This window comes from Podarcis raffonei, chromosome 10 (genome assembly GCF_027172205.1).
Source record: "Podarcis raffonei isolate rPodRaf1 chromosome 10, rPodRaf1.pri, whole genome shotgun sequence".
NCBI classification, from domain to species: Eukaryota; Metazoa; Chordata; class Lepidosauria; order Squamata; family Lacertidae; genus Podarcis; species Podarcis raffonei.
This window is the reverse complement of record NC_070611.1, coordinates 46,528,785-46,541,754: the sequence shown is the minus strand read 5'-3', so window position 1 is coordinate 46,541,754 and position 12,970 is coordinate 46,528,785. Positions and strand designations below refer to the sequence as shown.

The 12,970-nt window shown below is 43.3% G+C and overlaps 1 protein-coding gene across 2 annotated transcripts in view; it reads left to right on the top strand.

The window, feature by feature from the left end:
• Positions 1–12,970, top strand: part of CACNA1I (calcium voltage-gated channel subunit alpha1 I) — a 288,035-nt gene that overhangs the window by 173,733 nt on the left and 101,332 nt on the right. The window lies entirely within an intron of this gene.

Below are 12,970 nucleotides of genomic sequence, written 5' to 3'. Positions count from 1 at the left end.
TTTTGGGGTTTGTTGGAAGCATCACCACACAGATGGGTAAGGGGGAATCTGGTAGATGATATGGGTGGGATTCCCTAACCGGCCCTGTCAAAGAACATTTTGCTATTAGGAAAGTGATGGTGAAATGCATTGAAAGGTGTGGAATGAGTGAAGAATTAATCGGAGAACGTGTGAACCCCACACAAGCAAATCAGAATGAATTATCATTGTCACACGACGACCCCATAAACAGATTGGAATAAATGCTCAATAAAGACCGGACATAGTCTAACCATGGCACAAGCATTGTGCAAACAAATCAGGATGAATGCTGAATAAACAGGTTGTCTGTTTATTCAGAATACTTCATTTTGGAAAGGTTATGGTGCCAACGGTTGACCCACTTCAGGTTAGGACATTACTCTGTTGTGGGTCATGGTGTAAGTGCTGAACACTATTTTAGAGAAAAAGTCTCTCATATTTGTGCTCCTCAGAGAGTGGGGGGTTTCGCCAAATTGGTTGTGTCAGCGACAGGGGGAATTTGAGAGACAGGAGCAAACAACTTTGATTATGGATGCTTCAAACCTGTACTGCTCTTCCTTTTATGAAACTGGAGTCTTTGGGAGATCTGCCTGCTGTAGAGAAGGAAGTTAGGCTTACTGTGCTCCACCTGGGCTTGTCCTACATTTATTGATAACTTCTGTGTAAGGGACTTGTTATTAGACCCAGCGGCTAGGGCTGCTTTTGTTGCTGCTCCCTCTACTCTTCCACATCTTTCTCACACCATTGCAATACTTGCTGTGGCTATGCTAAGCCCCAGACCCATGACTACGGGGCAGAGCCTTTTCTTTGCCTGCAAAAGGTACAGTGGTACCTCAGGTTACGTTACCTTCGGGTAACGTAATTTCGGGTTGTGAATGTGGCAAACCCGGAAGTATACACCGGAAGTTTTGCCGCGCGTGCATGCTCAGAAGCGCTCTATCGTGCCATGCGCATGCGCAGAAGCAGCGCCTCTGGATATGGACTTCTGGGGGTAAGTAAGGACCCTCGGGATGAATTAAGTTCATATCCAGAGGGTCCACTGTCTTGGGTTCAGCTTCTAACATCTTCAGGTGGAGTTGTGAGAGATCCCACCTGAAATCCTAGAGACACATTGCCAATCAATATAGACAACATGGAGTTCGATGGGCCAATCTCCTTTGTTTGTTTCCTTTGTTTGTAGCAGCCTATCGAAGAGAAGCAGAGATGAGGAAAGCATATGGCGCATCGTGGGGGGGGGGGGTTGGTGGGTGCAGCTCAGAGGACATGCTTTGCAAGCAGAAGGTCTCCATTTAAATCCCTGGCTTCTCCAGTTAAGGCTAGAAAAGACTAAGACCCAGAGAACCACTGCTAATCATCATAGACAGTATTGAGCTAAGTGGAGCAGTGGCAGCTTCCTGTGTTCCTAATATAGGTGGCAAAGCAACAAGGACCATGGATTGTATCTTGTATAAGTGTGATGTTCAAACAACCCTAGGGACCATTTCTGGAACTAGTTTTGGGATTTCACCAGAAGGTTGCCCCTTGGGGCGCTAGCGTTTATTGGTCATGAGGGAAGTGTGTAATTATTTTTCCATTTTCCTTGAAGCTAAGATGTTAGGTGTGGGATTTTTAACTTGGCAATGTCCCCTACACTCCCCTTTCTCCCCCAATCCCTAAGGCCCCATCTCACAGGCCTGCTTTGAAATCTTGGTCTCTGTATTAAGCTACTTTCAGTACTCCAGTACTTTTTGAAAAGAGCTTTTTAAAGCACAGAATAATATGATTTATATTCCTTCAACTAGTCCAGGTAACATCAGGAGCCTATGGAGGAGCCTGTAGCAGAGCCCCAGGCGTAGTCAGATGAATTAAATGCCAAATGTAAACATTCTCACTGGAAGTCTAATTTACAAGCATTTGGTATGTGTATGGATAATGGCTTTGCAGCAGCAAATTAGAGCCTTAAGCAAAGAAGGGAGAATTTCCAGCCCTTACCCTGTTTTCTTGGACTGTGCTGGTAGCATTTGGAGAAGCTACAGACATTTTGTTGGTTTGATTCCCTGTTATAAATGTGCTTTGATTTAGGAAGCCTTGCTCAGTAGATTATTAAGTGACCTTTCTTTCCTAGATACTTAGAATCACAGAATTGTAAAGTTGGAAGGACCCCAAGGGTCATCTAGTCCAACCTCCTGCAAAGCAGGAATCACAGCTAAAGAACCCCTGACAGATAACCATCCAACTTCTGTTTAAAAACCTCTAGTAAAGAAGAGTCCACCGCCTTTCAAGGAAGTTAGTTACACTGCAGAACAGCTCTTACCATCAGAAAATTCTTCCTAATGTTTCGTCGGAATCTCCTTTCTTGTTCTGCAGTTTTCTGTGTCTCCCCAGGAAAAAGAATTGTTAAACCACACACTGGGAGTTGTAGCAGTGTGAGGGGAATAAAAAAGGTAAAGGGACCCCTGACCATTAGGTCCAGTCGTGACCGACTCTGGGGTTGCGGTGCTCATCTCGCTTTATTGGCCGAGGGAGCCGGCGTACAGCTTCCGGATCATGTGGCCAGCATGACTAAGCCGCTTCTGGCGAACCAGAACAGTGCACGGAAACGCTGTTTACCTTCCCGCCGGAGCGGTACCTATTTATCTACTTGCACTTTGACGTGTTTTCGAACTGCTAGGTTGGCAGAAGCAGGGACCAAGCAACAGGAGCTCACCCCGTCGCAGGGATTCGAACCGCTGACCTTCTGATCGGCAAGTCCTAGGCTCTGTGATTTAACCCACAGTGCCACCTGCACCCCGGTGAGGGGAATAGGTGTCTCCTAAAAACTTTTGGCACCCTCATTAACAAACTATAGTTTGAAATCTCTTTCGGGTGAAGTCATCACTGCTTAAAGCGGTTTGCTTCTGATTTAAATGTATGGTGCAGATGGAGCCTTAGCTATGTCTGGGTTTGCTGAAGCATAAGAACACAGATGAATGAATACATGTTCCAACATTTAACCCAGGGTTGGGAACCTCGGGCCCAGGGCCAAACATGGCCATCTAAGTCTCCTTATCAGGGCCTCAGGACTCTCCTGAAGCCACATCCCTCACTGGCCCTGCTTCACACTATCTTTGAGTGTTCTTGACCGCCTGGAAGGTGTCCTTGAACTCTGATATGCCTCTTGCTTCCCTGGATGAAGAACAGAGAGGGGCATGTCTACTGTGCAAATGCAAAATTTGCATTCATTGCTCTGCCTGCTTTTACTGCCTCTGGAAAGATACCCAGAAGGGAATGGAGCTCTCGAGCTGACAAGGGCTCGTCATTCTTGATGTAACCAATCATACGGTGATGTGTGCATGGTGTGCCTCCTTTTCCCAACTTGGGAGTGATATCTATGCAAGGAAGCAACCTGGTGTAAAGCAGTCCTAAAACTGTGCCCTTGCTCTGCAAGTTAGGGACGGGGAGCACGGCATTTGCTGTCTCCTGCATGACTCCCCTTGTAATCTAAAAATACTCTAAGACCTATGCTACATGGAGGGAAGTGAGATAATGGGCACCTCCCCCCCCCCCATTCGTCTTGCTTCTACTTTTGTCCCTTCTTCCTCCTCTGCAGCTCTGTGTGCATGATATATAAATATGAGTCAGGCTCCACTGGGAGCTGAACCATCAGAATCTGCTAGGCGACGGTGTGAACCGGGATGCAGTTGCTCTGTATACACACACAGTATAGTTTAATGGAGTCCCCTCCCCAACATGTCAGGTTTCAGGCCAGAGAAACAGACGCGTTTCAGTAGAATAGTTACTAGGGAGGGAAAGTGCGAGAGCACAAAAGAATAGAAGCAGGGATTGTGTTCTTCTTGCTGCTTTAAAATATCACCTCCCTCCTGAGGGCAATGCGGAGCCAAGGCTGCAGCACGGCTGCTATTCCACTGTGTTTATTAACTCCGATCAAATAATGCCAGCAGTGTTTGCCCAACTAGGCATCACACAGCGGCTAGTAATGAATTAGTAATTATTAATAACTATTTCTGTGCAGGGTCACCAAAAAAAGACAGGGTTCCTTTGCCTGATGATCACACTGTATAAGGAACCCCCTTTCATTGCTTTGTTCAGTAGATTAAATCTTTATGTATTTATTTATATGTTTTCCTTGATTTATATTTTTATCCTGCCTTTCTGCTGAAGCATTAGGGTGACTCCTGCTTCACACCACACTCCAGGACCCTAGATAGTAGGCCATCTAACACAATGGCTCATACAGTGTTCTGTTCATTCCTGTGCCTGTTTCCTGAACTGCAACTGAGTTGGGATGGCAGAAAAATAAGATTCAGTTTGCATTTGAAAAGCTGAACTTATCAAATCCACACATTCCAAAGCGATATGAGAACTGGAATATAGCCATCCTTTAAAATTTACTCTTGGCCCAAATTTTGGGATTCGGTTCTCCTGCCAAACGTGGTTTACATTAGGAGAGTGTGTGCATAAAAAAATGATCATATTGGTGAAAATAACATAACAAAGATGCATTATATGAGGGTAAATTGCTTGCAGTACTGTGTATATTGGTCAGCAGTGCATACAAAATGTGTTTGTGAGGAGCAAATTCACGCTAAAATGCTGAAGAATTTTCATGAGGGTTTTTATAAAAAGAAAAGAATCACAAATTGCTGCAAAAGTGAACTGAATTTGTTATTGGGGAAATGAGAAAGCAAGAGAAGTGTTCTCCCAAGTGAGTACAAAGGATTGTCACTCTGGCCTTGTACAAAGTTTGCCTCTACCCACCCCTGCAAAAAAAGAGAGAAGCCCTCAGTAGGTCCCAGCCCCTCCCATGTGCAAAACATTCCTGTTTTTCACTTTAGCTTAAGAGTTCATCATCAGGGATGGACAATTAAAATATCACCAGTCTTACTATGGCACATACATGGGCTTGTTTGTTTTTATTTTGGTTATATCGTTGTAGAGAGTTTGAGTATTTGATACATTGCACTATGTACCACAAAATATATATTTAAATAGATTATTTTAGCTCAATGTATGCCTTTTCTAAATATTTTTATCCTAAAACATAGGATTTCATGCATTTTTCTTAGGTTTTTGAGCTGAGAACAGTATCGCAAAGCTCAGAGGAGTGCAAAATTCAAAGTACCGTATTTTCCCGTGTATAAGACTAGGGTTTTTTCCCTAAAAAATAATGTCAAAAATTAGGGGGTGTCTTATACACAGGGCCATCTCCCCCCATTTTCTTAAATCTGAGTCCCCCAAAATAGGGGGAGTCTTATACATGGGGGCGTCTTATAGATGGAAAAATACGGTATATGTTCTTCTCTGTGCAATTAGTCTGGGAGGTTTGGATTCGAGTGGTTTACTTGTAAGTGCAGACTACCGAAAGGTATCTTTCTCTCATTCTCACCTCCTAAAAGAGTGAGCCACAGAGTGGGTGGGGCCTCCCATGTTGACCTTACATAGGCATCAACTTTAGGGGGCCCAGGTCTCTTCAGTCGCCCCAATAAAATATTTGGGGGGGGGGACAGGACAATCCCAATGTTGAGACCAATCAGTTGCAGAACCAAGAGCAGCGCTGCGTGGCTTCAGTGGCTTGTGACTCCTTCTCCTGCCGTGGAGTTGAAGGAGGGAGGAAGCAGCCCCCAGCCAATGACAGTGGTAGGAGGAAGAAGAGGCAGAGCACTAGAGAGGAGGAGCCATCAGCTATAGAAGCTGTGTTGCTGTCGCATTTGGCTCCACCCCTGGCTCCTCCCTGTGTTACGTGCATGTCATGTGTGTGTCATCGCTCTCCCAATCTTCTGCTCAGGTTGGCGCCTCTGTGACCTCAGCAATTAGGTGGGTTTTCTAGGATAGAGAGGGGATGCTTTGCACCTGAAAAGGTCAGGAACAGAGGGAGTGTCAAAACCTTTGCTTGCTAGTCACTTTTAACCTGAAACTCCCTCTCCCACCACACCCTTTTATTCCAGTTTTTAACATGCAGGTCTCACATTCCTTAGGGGTAAGAAGAGTTGGGAGGAGTTTTAGGGAGAAGGAGGCTAAGCAATATTTACTAAATGCGAAATATTGAGAGCTGAAACCCAAATGCTATCTGCATAGACTCACCTGTTCATCTGCGCTGGGTTCGATTTCCTTCCAGTGACGCTCGGAAGTGTTTGTGTTTGGAACAGGTTTCTGTAGATAGAGAATTGCTACATTGCGCTAAGAACAATTTGTGGAGCTTCTGTGGGATTGCTTACCTGTTTCAGATACACAGAAGCAATTTCCACGTAAGGTTTTGTGAGACACTTTCAGCCATTCATCACTGCTCTTTCTGACAATACGTAAAGATTTATGGTAGGGTTTGCTTCCTCGGGGTTGCCTTTCACGTTATTTTAAACACAGAAGTGCAGTCTTGGGAGTCCGTGCCTAAAGATGTGAGAAAATGTAATATTGGAAAGGTAATAAATGTGTCTGGGGGAAAACTTTTAGACATGTTGGGCAAGCTTCCAGACACATTTTGTGGAGCTTGTGCATCCTCATTCTTGAAATAGGCATTCAGGCCTTGACAAATTCAGGCACCTAATAATTTGATACCAGTGGCATCGGCAAACCTGAAAAGTTATTTTCGGGTCTGCACAGGAGCTAGCATGGAAATGTTGATGCTGGTTCCTGAGCAATCTTTTTCAGTCCAGTGGGTGCAGGACATAAGGGAGCCAAACTAAAAGCCCCATTTTCCCAGTATCGCATTATTAGTTGTTGTATACATATTTTATTATTGTTTCTAAATAGTCTTAACATTTACCAGTTCCCTACTGTTACACCAAACTACAACCTGTTAAAGCACAAATAAAAATCAGAAATACAAATAAAGCATTTTTTTTTTAATATTCAGTCCTCTTTGCCACATCAGTATCTCTGTAGCACCAGCACTGTTCTGGGATTAATTTTACTTTAATGTGTTTCTTTTTCCAGTTATTATAAATGCAGGGATTTCCAGCCACATCTTCAGTACTTCTGATCAAAGAGGCACTTTTGTTAGTAATATGAGGGGGAAAACTTCTGGTTTTTTCATTTGCATAGAAACGTTGTCACATCAAGTGCTCCAGTGCTTGCTTTCCTCTCCCCTCCTCATTCCCTTTTCCTTTTGTATCATGTTTATTAGATTCTGAGTCTGTAAGCAGGGACTGTCTTATCTTTTAATGCAGCACTCAGAAAATGCTTTATAAGTGCTAAGCAGCAATAACCGAAAAATGGCAAGAGGATTGTGTTTGAAAAAATAATGAAAAATTGGAAATGGTCTGAGTTGGTAGCAGGTGTCTAGCTAGACATGGCACAGATTAGTGACAGAACATTTGGGTCCTTCCCACAAACCTTATTTAATGTCTTCATTAATAATCTTCATGGAGGAGTCATACTTGTTAATGACATTCATAGATGATGCTAAAATTGGAAGAGTCGTGGATATTAGCAAAGGGGAAAGAATAATATAAAGGGATGTAAAAGGAGCGAGGGGAAAGTGGACAGAAGCGAACATGGACTGGTCAGAAAAGGCTCCACCTATGTAAATGTAAATGCATCAAAGATTTTTGAATTATTTGTTTGTTCAGAAACAGTGGAATATAAGTACTTTAAAATAAGTAAATTGAAGGCATGCATAGGCTGAGACACTGGACAAAATGTTCAAGGGATGAAATATTGTCAAAATGTTTTATTGATTCCTATTTTAAGGTCCTTAATTCAGAATGGAATGGGTTGTCCAGAAGGATTATCATGTGACCAGGGTGTAGAGTCTCCTGTTGGCCACAATTTTTAAAAGAGATTAACTAGAGCAATTTTGCTGTGACAAAGGCACTCAAATACTTATGACCAGCGGCGTAATGGCAGTTGTCAGTGCCCAGGGCGGGCAGGCGCCCTGAGTTCACTACAAAGAGGGATTGGTTGTTAAACCACTCTGGCAATTGTAGCTCTGTGAATGGAATAGGGGGCCCCTAACAAACTACAGTTCACCCTTAACAAACCACAGCTCCCGTGATGCTTCAGGGGAGCCACGACTGTTAAAATGGTATCATAATGCTGGTATAGATGTAGCCGTAGTCCAGAATTCTAACGTCTCCTTCTGTATGATGGATAGAATGGCTCTTGCAAAACACACACACACACAAAACCCTATTGCAGGAGTGAGATTCGATAACTCTTGGGGGCTCTTAGACTTCACTTTTCTAAATGATAGAAGGTCTGTTTTTGCAATTTTAAAATTTATAACCAGCTAATCAGTTCTCTGTGTGGCCCATATATACTCTTTCTCCCTCTCCATCTGCATCCTTTTATTAACATTCACCCTTTCTCATATTCTTCTTAACCGAAGCCTCATGGGTTGCACCTTGAACACAGCTCAAGAGAGAGAGGGAGACAGAGAGAGATCCCTCTAGCTCTTTGTCAGAAGCAGCCCCAGGTCTCTCTAGAAAAGCTTGGCTGCATGTCACCCCAGCCAGTTCTTATTATGGCCTCTCCAGTGGCACCTTTCTGCCTCTATGCCACCTCTCGCTTCTTTCTGAAGTTGTGCACAATCTCACTTCATCCCTCTTGAGTGGCAAGTCTTTAATCATATCTTCCTCTCATACCGTCATGATTTGACACAGGTGGAAGAAAATGCCTCCTCTCGCTGCTGTTGCTGCCACTGTGTTAGCTGTGACTGTCAATTCTGTCTCATTTTGTACTGTGTTTGGATGTGTGTTGCTTACAACTAGTACTTTACAGCAACTGACTTGGCTAAAGTTCTATCTGCTAAGTTACAAGGCAAATCCTGTGATGGTAAGGATTTGCTGAAGAATTGATTGCCAAGAATGTACAGTGCTATCTAGCCACTGCTGTGGTGGTGGTGGTAGTTGTGGTGGTTGTTATTTAACCACCCTTCACCAGCAGGTTACAGCAATTAAAACATGGTGTTAAAAACAGTCTAAAGCAATGTAATGGTCACAGAAATAAGGTGGGTCCTAAAAATATACACATCTCAGGTATCAAAAGGGTAAGGAGCATTTGCTGAAAGTTCTATAATGAAGATGCCAGATGCACGTCTGTGGGGAGGGAATTCCACAACTTAGGGGCTACCACAAATAATGTCCTCTCCTGCAGTAGCAGGAGGATGGTGGAACAACCTTCTGTCAATCTTAGCACCCAAGAGGGAAGAAGGCAGCATTTCCTCCAAACCATGCCCACCTGCCCTACATCAAGTGTGGAGCACCAAAGAAACAATCAGGAGCTTAGAAGTGAGTTCTTGATGGTTCCTCTACATGCAGGGCTCACTAACAGCCCCACTGGGATTGGCTGCACTAGGGAGGTCCCCTTTGGGTGCTTTTGGTCCATTTGCAAGCTTGATTTCAATCCCTACCACACCTGTACTTCTAAGGGGATAATTGTAACCACTGAGCAGGTAATCAGTCATTGTATCAAGACACTTAGAACTTGTCACCTGATGTGATAATGAAGTTGGCCTGTTGGAAGTAGGGGAAGAGATTTAAGGATCCAACCCACTGACTGGATCCAATTCCTCAGCCCTGCTCAGTACATTGATGAGGTCCAGCGCCGAGGGCCTTCTGGCAGTTCCCTCACTGCAAGAAGCCAAGTTACAGGGAACCAGGCCTTCTCATTAGTGGCACTCGCCCTGTGGAACGCCCCCCCCCACCACCAGAGAAAAACAACTACCAGACTTTTAGAAGACATCTGAAGGCAGCCCTGTTTAGGGAAGCTTTTAATGTTCGATGGACTATTGTATTTTAATATTTTGTTGGAAGCCTCCCAGAGTGGCTGGGGAAACCCAGCCAGATGGGCGGGATATAAATTATTATTATTATTATTATTATTATTATTATTATTATTATTATTATTAAGCTGCTCTCTAGGATTCCAGACTAGAGTTTCCTCCCTGAAGATGCTAGCAGGGACTGAACCTGGAACCTTTGATATGCAAGGCACACGCTGGCCAATGCTGGCTGAGATTGGATTGAGCAGTCAACTGGAAACTCCCAATTCTGGCTGTTGTGACAGGAACTACTGCTCAATGCACCTGCTCCACCCGCAATTTAGGGAACTATACCATGGATGGGGATAGGGAGGGGAGGGGTAACACTAGTCTTGCTGGAATGTGGCAAGAATAAGTTGTTAGAGAGCAGAGCATCGTAGGAGCTGGTGTCCTATGGCTCAGAGGTGCCTCTCAAAATAATAATGCTGTTCAGCATGCACCAAGCCTGCGTGCTTGTGGGATGACTTCTCAGTAATAAATACATGCTAGCAGCCATTGAACTGAGGGTCAGGAGAGCAAAAGGTATACCGGTATACAGTGCAGAAAACCTTCACTGGGCCTGTGCCTTTAGCGGATATCTGCAACTTGGTACCATTGAGTGAAAACATATGTAGATGAAAAAAATATGTACAGTGGTACCTCGCAAGACGAATGCCTCGTAAGACGAAAAACTCGCAAGACGAAAGAGTTTTTCGTTTTTTGAGTTGCTTCACAAGACAAATTTCCCTATGGGCTTGCTTCGCAAGATGAAAACGTCTTGCGAGTTTGTTTCCTTTTTCTTAAAACCGTTAATACCCAGGGAATCCGTGCTTCGCAAGACGAAAAATTCGCAAGACGAAAAAACTCGCAGAACGAATTAATTTCGTCTTGCGAGGTACCACTGTATAGATAAAGTAAATGTAACAACTTCGGCTTTTTTTTTATTGTAAGAGCAGCCCTGCTGGATCTTGCGGTGTTCCAAGTGTAGCCAGTATTATAAATATGAGCATTCTACATTATTGTTGATTAATGTTATAATTGTAACTCATCCATAAAATCCATCAGCCATGCTAAGATTTACCTGAAAATGTCTGCAAACTCCAGAAAGATATGTCTTACTATTATTAGTCTTGTGTTCTAGTGGGGGGGGTGACCAAAATCCAGTGAGTCACAGCATCAGAAATAGAATCACCCTCTCCTGATGCACAGCCCTGTCGTCGACTCACTAATCTGAAGTAATACAATGAAACTGCTGTAAAACAGCCAGACTGCAGGTTAGTCATGAGCAAAAGCGATATTCAGCATTTTACTTGCCAATCTTCGATCTGTATTCTACTCCTGCATAGAGTACATTGCTTGATGCCAACAAAAAAATCCCTTGAAAGAGAATGTCCAATGCAGAAGGAAGCGGGTGAATTTTCTCATGGCTTTTGAGAGCTGCATCATGCTAGAGAGTGAATATAAAATTCTGATGGACAGATGAATTTGGCTATGGAATCAAACACTTTTAAGGCAGTGATCAAAGCAGTAGAAGTTTTTCGACAAAACTGATGCTTGTATGGCCTCATCCTGCTGCAGTAGACTTTCCAAAAGCCCCAATAGAGAAGAGGTGGGGAGCAGCAGAGACTGGTTCATTGCAGCAAATGGGTCACTGCACCAGCAACCTCAGTCTGCCTTCAGTCAGCCCATGCCTTCTTGCCTTCTTACAACCAGTGCTTGTCAGCTTCCTCCTTTTTAGACTCAGTCTTATGCTTCATGGAATACAGCTGTGTGGAGGAAGTGGACAAAACTAATATTACTTGGCTCTGACTGTCATTTGCTCTGGCTCCACCTACTGTTGGTCTCCTTACCTTCCATCCTACCAGTTCCAGTAGCCACCAGTCACCACCAGTGTGGAGCAATACTTTTCATGTAATTTGCACAAAGGTGTCTATACAGTAGAGATTATGAGAGGAGAGGCAAACGTGGAAAGAAAATGGAGTTCCCAAGACCTTTTTCTGGCCTATAAAAATATATTTTTTCCCTCTACATAATTTTTAAGTTGTGAAATCAATATTTTGCAATCTTTTTGTCTCCTCCCCACTGCCGAATCCCAGCTTGTAGATTACATGGTGGAGCTATTGATAGAAGAAGATCACATAAATTGAACAACATAGCCCACCTTCATCCTGTGGATACTGAAATAGATAAAATCTATTAAGGTCATATTGTCTGTAGAATTCAATGACTTGAGGATAAGCAGAGATACCAGCTGCAAATTTCCACCATTCCCCTTTCCCATTGTCCAAATCAGGCTTCACTGATGCTTGCTTGCCGTTCCTAATTAGTTTCACCCTATTATACTCTCTCTTCTGCTTTTCCTCCTCTTGTCTGTTGCTGGTTCCTGTGCCTGCCAGTGATGTCTACCTTTGTCTCATGTACCTCCGGTATTTTCATGTAAGCATAGTCAGAAGTAACTCAGTCAAAAGTACCTTCATCTAAGGATAGTCGAAAGTACATTCATTCATACTTCCAACTGGTATTTTCCACTCCACTGCAATTGGTTTATTTTGCACAGCTCTTTCTTCCATTTTGTCACCTGCTGCTGCTGAAATATAAGAGTGTATTTTTTATGTTGTAGTGTACAATAGCCATGCATATTTCAGCCATGTACAGATATTTACAAAACAGGTGCCTTCTCTGCGTGCTCCCTTTCAAAGTTAATGACCTCCCAGAGGAGTAACCCTGTTAGTCTTTTGCAGCAAAAAGACCAAAGAGTTTTGTGGTACCTTAAATAAAAGTTAATGAAGTGGCTAATCTATGACTGTAATTCTAACCATCAGAAGTAACTGTACAATCAAAAGTGAATTCAATGGGGCTTACTTCCAGGTAAATGGGAATAGGATTACAGCTTATCTCACTAGCTTGATTTCACAGTAAACTTGTCATCTCATCTTGCTTTCCTCATTCTGGCATTAGTGAAGGTCAATTTAGCTCCCTGTTGATTTTTTGTTCATTGTGTCCTGAATTGTATGAATGGCTCCTTCAGTCACTGTAATGCGAATTAGCCACATATAAGTCATTTTTGTTGCAACATTTTATTTCATAAATGTGGATTTTCATCAGAAGATGTGTGTGTGTGTGTGTGTGTGTGCGCGTGCGCTGAAACATACCTCTCAAGCCAATTAATCTTTGAAATGCTTGTTGTATATATGCCTTTGTGTTTGACAGCTTTAAATCCTTTCTGTGCCAATG